Source organism: Ursus maritimus, unplaced genomic scaffold (assembly GCF_017311325.1).
Source record: "Ursus maritimus isolate PB19 unplaced genomic scaffold, ASM1731132v1 scaffold_24, whole genome shotgun sequence".
Classification (NCBI taxonomy): domain Eukaryota; kingdom Metazoa; phylum Chordata; class Mammalia; order Carnivora; family Ursidae; genus Ursus; species Ursus maritimus.
In genome coordinates this window covers 45,963,555-45,969,576 of record NW_024424897.1, presented here as the reverse complement: position 1 = coordinate 45,969,576, position 6,022 = coordinate 45,963,555, and positions in this window count along the sequence as shown.

Below are 6,022 nucleotides of genomic sequence, written 5' to 3'. Positions count from 1 at the left end.
TTTCTGTCAGGACAATGATGAGTTGTTGCATTTCCATCACTAGGGAATGAAATAAACACTAGGCCAGATTGATGTGTGTGCAGAAGGAGGAACAATTCATTCTTTATGTAAGTGACATTGACCTAAACCTTGGAGAGTTTCAGTCCATCAATACCAACAACAGTTAACATTTTTTAAGTACCTGCTTTGTACTAGGAGCTAATCTAAACTCTACTTGTTTGGACCTATTTGATCTTTATGGTGATCCTAGAAGGTAGGTACTATTATTTTCATTTCTCAGATGAAGAAATCGAGACACAAAAACGTTAAGTAGCCTACCCAAGATCACAACTCTAGGATTCAACCCCAGAGTGTGTAACTTGGTCAAAGGGCAGATGAAAGTGTGTGATAGGACTTGTGGCTGGAAATGTTGGCCAAACTGTGCAGGATCTTGGATGCCGAATGGAGGGGTTTGGACTTTCTCCTATGGGCAATGGAGTGGGGGACAGGCCTCATGGGCTTTAGGAGTATAACTGCCAATGTGAGGACTCTGGATTGGGGAATGGGTGTTGCAGGAGGCAGGGGCCCAGTTGGAGGGGCCTAGAAAGCAGCCTGTGAGAGATGGCCGCCCGAACCAACCTGAGGGCAGAGGCTGACACACATACCCTTCCTTTGGGTCTTGACGATGACTAGATCCATGTCATGTTATGTGGCTTTCATGTTCTCTATTTTTCTTCTCAACTGGACTGAAAGCTGCTTGAGGGAAGGGTTCCTCTTAAGCTGTTCTCTGCGCTGTCCTCCTTAATCTTGGGCTGATGCCCATGTTTGGAAGGTCCTCCCAGGGCAGAACATTATGCCTTGTCCAAGGCCCAGCTCAAATGCTATCTTCCTGCTACACAGTCTCCCTGGCAGCATATTTGTCACTGGATTATAATAGCTGACATCCAGGACCCCACTCAGTGTTTGCTGTTGGCATGGCCTGTCGGCTCCTGGCTTGTGCCTGTTACAGGGTCCCCCACCCAGTAAAGCAGAGACAGAGCCTGTCCTCATTCATCCTGGCCTCCTTGAGGGCAGAGACCATTTTATTCATCCTACTCAATTGCTGTGGGTTTGCTAGTGCTCAGTGGTCCTTCAGGAAAGGGCAATTTGCACCTGACCTCTTGTCTCAGCCACAGTTAGATGGGGAGATCACATCTTTGAAATTGAGAGATTCTGGGTTTAGAGATGCTCACTGTGTGAGTCATGAAACATTAAGCAAATCCTGTTTTTTTTTTCATTAAAAAACAATTAGTCACAACCTCGAGCTAATGGCCGGATACAGCTCAACAGTCAGCAGATGTGGTTCTCATTTGAAATAATGAGGATGAGAACCATAATCCCTCATGCCTGCCTAGAGCTTTACAGCTCACAGAGACCATTCATACCCCGTCTCCTTGTTAATCCCCAGAAAAGCCCCAGAAAGCAGATAGGGCAGGTGCTCTCGCCCATTTTGTGGATGAGGACGCAGGCCTAGAGCTTCAGCTATCAGCTCAAATTTATGCAGTGGGCGTCTGGCACAGCTGGACCTCCTCTCCTGCCTCCAGTCTCTGCCCATGCTCCTGACCCTCCGATCTCTTCTCCCTCTTGTTCCCAGTCCCCACCCTGGGTCCCAGCTCTGCAGAGCAGGGCTCAGTTATCAGGTGCTGATTGGATGCCTCGTCCCTCCCTGGCTTAGGTGGCCAGCTGCATTCACTTCCGGAGCGTGCTAACCCTCCCGCAGAGCCCTGCCCTCCACGGGAGCTGACTCCTGTGGGCACCTGGTGATGCTAATGCACAGATGCAAAAAGGAAGTAGTTGTCTTCCAGGTTTGCTCTTCGCCGTCTGCATTTGGGACCCCTGCAGCCATTTAAAATCTGGAAGGCAAGATGCAAAAATCAGGGAAGTGAAATGTCAACACAAGATTTAGAAAGCTCAAGAGAAGACTAGTAGAGTTGGCACTGTCCTTGGGTGGGTGCCTTAACCACTTTCCCTGGGGCTGGAACTAGCACTGCTTGGTTCCTACCTGGTTCCTTCCAGAAATGCCAGGCTGACAGTTCCTGATTTGGGTAACCAGGCCTTTTCAGCACACGAGAGTTTGCAGGTTTCTAGCTGTACCAGAAAGTCTGGCTTCAAATCGGTGAGGACCCAGATGGATGAAGAAAATAAATGAGGATTCTATGGCCAGAGTCAAGGGCTGTTTAAGTCCATGTGCCCCCTGGTGGTAACACTGGAAGAACTGCAGCCATTGATGACTGGGTTCCCGCAGATTTGGCCCACCCACTTGCTGTGTGGCCTCCAGCCCTTTCCTCCACTGCCCCTTGTCCCCGTCAGACCTGAGCTTGGAGTAAGTGCCCCCTCCCAGAATTCATCATTTAAGCGTGATCTGCTTACGAAAAATTTCAATGGGTACATCATTACATAGATTCAAGGACACCTTTAAAGAATTATGGAAGCTGGGGGAAAAGGAAAAATAAGATCACCCTGTCGCACATTATGACCCAGAAAACTAGGCTGATGGCAGCAGTGCTCAGCCCTAAGGTGTTGTCTCTGCCACCATTTCATGAATTTTAGTAGAACCATTCACTGCAGATTTCGCTCAGATAAAACTATGCCAATAAATATTTACAGTGTGCTACTTTGGGCAAGGCATGGAGCTAGGCTTAGAGAAGGAAAATTGGGGGGGGCAAGAGCCCTGTCACCCTAAAGCCATTAAAATCTGTGAAATAAAATACAAACCAGAAAAGTTAAAATCAGAGAAATTAAAGCTCAATATAAGCTTTAGGAAGCTTCAGACAAGACTGGTATGGTTGTCACTGTCCTTGGGCAGGTCACATAGCCTGTCTACACTTCATTTCCTAATCCATAAAATGGGGACAAAATCAAAATTTCTCATGAAACGTTGTGAGAGTTTGATAAGTTAACGCCCGAAGTGCTTACCCCAGAACCTGGCACAGTGCATGGGCTTAATAAGCCTCCACACTATTATTGTTGTCCTTGTGATCACATGCACCAGTTGCTACAGGAAGGTCTAAGCTGAGATTTCTGTAGGAGTTTAGAGGTGAGCACATTGGCTGGGCCCTTGGTGGAGAGGCTTTTTGGAGGAGGTGGGAGTTGCATGATAGAGTCTCAGCGTCCACAGGTCTCACCTGCCACCTGGGTCTTAAAGACGGGTTAAGTGGGATGCATAGTGCAAGGATATTGGACAGAAGAAGGGCAGGGGAAGAGCATGGGGGCAGGCACAGTTAGTGTGACTAGGGAGGAGATGTGTCCAGGTGACAGGAGGGGCTGGGCCACAGAGGGAGTAGGGACTGGGGTTGTAGGCTCGGGGTGCCAGGCTGAAGGTTAAGGCCTTGTTCAGTAAGGGGGCACAGTCAGAAGGATGTTCCAGGACTGGGGATTGGGAGGTGGTGGATCAGCGTGCTGGGCCAGGGAAAGGAGGCACTTCTGGAGCCTCAGGTGAGAGGAAGTAGCTGCCAGCTACACAGAGGGATGGGTGTGAGCCATGGAAACGTAGCCCAGACAGTAAGGACAGAGGAAGAGAGGCTGGAGATGACAGTATGTCAGACTTGGTGACCACAAGACAGTTGGTGCCTCTATAGGCAGGAACATTGAGAGAAGGGACTGTGGAGGGCCGAGGAGTCTACTTGGACATGCTGAGTGGAAGGGGTTTGTGGTCTTCATCTGGAGATTCCAGGAGGTAGGGATGGAGCTCAGGGTAGAGGGTAGGGCTGGACCCCTGGATGAGGGAGTCCCTGGCTTGAGAATATCAGATGGGTGTTGGAGGAGTGGGGGTCTCAGAAAGGGGTAGGAGGATATAAGGGTCGGTTGTGGGGAGCCCCCATGTGTTGAGAGAAGCTGTCAGAGAAGGAGGAGAAGGGCCACAATTTCCCCTGTAGCCCTCAGCATGCATGGTACCATGCAGACTCTGGGAGATGTTGTCAACACCCAATGGCTCTGTTACAAAGGGAACACATTTAGTGATGTGTGTTGTCCTCACTGGAGGCAGAAATCACCTTGGAAGCTAAGGGGATGGTTCTTGTGGAGAAGTGTAACCTTCCCCTTTCTTGGACTTTGCCCCTGAGCTGGCCAGTTGTGTCAATGCCTTTCTCAGGTGTCTCCCACCCATGCCCCAGGGCTGCCCATGGCTGAGACCTGGCCCTGGCCCAGGCAGCGTACAAGCCAGAGGCTGTCCCTCAAACAGCATAGGCATGTCAGTCTCCATACCAAGGTGTTCCCTGCAGCACCTCTGGCCCACACATGTGGTTAGAAGGAACAGTGACCCCAGAGAACTTGTAGGTTGAGGGGTCACTGCTGGTGAGTTTTTAAAATATATGTAACAGATAGTTATGTATGATTGAGAATGAATTCCATGATCCAGCAATCCCACTTCTCGGTGTATGCCCCCCAAAATTGAAAGCTGTGACTCAAAGAGGTATTTGTAGACCCATGTTCACAGCAGGATAGTTCATCCCACAGTTAAAAGTTGGAAGCAACCCAAGTGTCCATTGACAGATGAATGGCTAAATAAAATGTGGTATATACATATGATGGAATATTTTTCAGCCTTATAGAGGGAGGAAATCCTGTAATTTGCTACAACATGGATGAATCTCGAGGACATTATGCTAAATGAAATAAGCCAGTCACAAAAAGATAAATACTGCATGATTCCACTTATACGATGGTCTTAGAGTAATCCAGTTCATACAGAGAATGTAGAATGGTTGCCAGAGGCTGGGAGACGGGAGCAATTGGGAGTTCGTGTTTAATGGGTAGGGTTTCAGCTTTGCAAGATGAAAACAGTTCTGGAGATGGATGGTGGCAATGGCTGCACCACATTATGAATGTACTTAATGCTACTGAATTATACGCTTAAAATGGTTAAAATGGTATTTTTCATGTTATATGGATTTTACCAAAATTTCAGAAAAAAGAGATGAATTTACTTGAAGTTAAAGTGGCACATAAGAAATGGCACACATGTCCAAGGTGTCCAAGCAAGGGGCATGGTATGGCGTGTTGAGATGGGCCTGGCTTCCATGCCCAGACCAACAGCATGACCTGGGCAGTCAGCTAAGTGCACAGATTTCTCACGTGTAAAATGAGTATGGCAATCTCTGCCCTGCCACTGCCCAGGGTGTTCTGTGGCCTGGGAGAGTGAGTTTGCACAGCCTCTCTGTAAACTGTAAAATGCCATGCAAAATCCGTGCACTGTCTGCACTTTACTCTCTTGACTCGGGGTCAACCTTGTGAGCTACTCCAAGTAAGGCTATGATGGGCCTTTCTGGCATGTGGCTGCTCGTTTCTGGCCGTGTGGGACCTGTGGCTTATTGGAGACCTATAGGGTTCCTATGGGCAGCTGCCAGGATGGTTCTGCAGGACATTTTGGGCTACAAACTGTATGCATACTCAGAAAGACTTTGCAGCTTTCTCAGCCATATTCTGGGAGGGGATTAAACCTTACTCAATTAACTTTTCTCTTGTGCATTTAGGATAGTACAAAGAGAAACAAGGAAATAAACACAAAAAGTAATTTTCTGTGTTCTGTGGTTCCATGAGGAATCCCAGTTGAGCAAGCCTGGGACCTGGCAGACCCAGAAGTCTTCCACCTCAACCCACAGGGAATGAGAGGCCCAAGAGAGGCAGAGACTCATCCAAGGTCACTCAGAGCTGGTAGCAAAGCCAGAATTCAAAATCAGGTCCTTAGATGCCAAGCCAGGATTATATGATGGGTGACATGACCATTTCCATTCCATCTACATTTTCAAGCTGGAGCAGTTCCGTGGTGCCGGGTTTGACTTTTCTGGTTGTGAAAGTGAATTCGTGGAGTTTTTTCCCCCAGACCACACTGTCTGTAAGGGTGGTGGTTTGGGAGGCCTGAGCAGTGCCCTCCTTTTCCTTGTGAGCTGAGGTCACAGCTCTGGCTGGTTCTGGGCTGTGTGTCTAAGTGCACTGCAGCCCTCGCATGGTTGGAGGCGGGGCGGCAGCTAAGTGGTTTCTGAAAAAGGGCAAAAATGATGGGAAA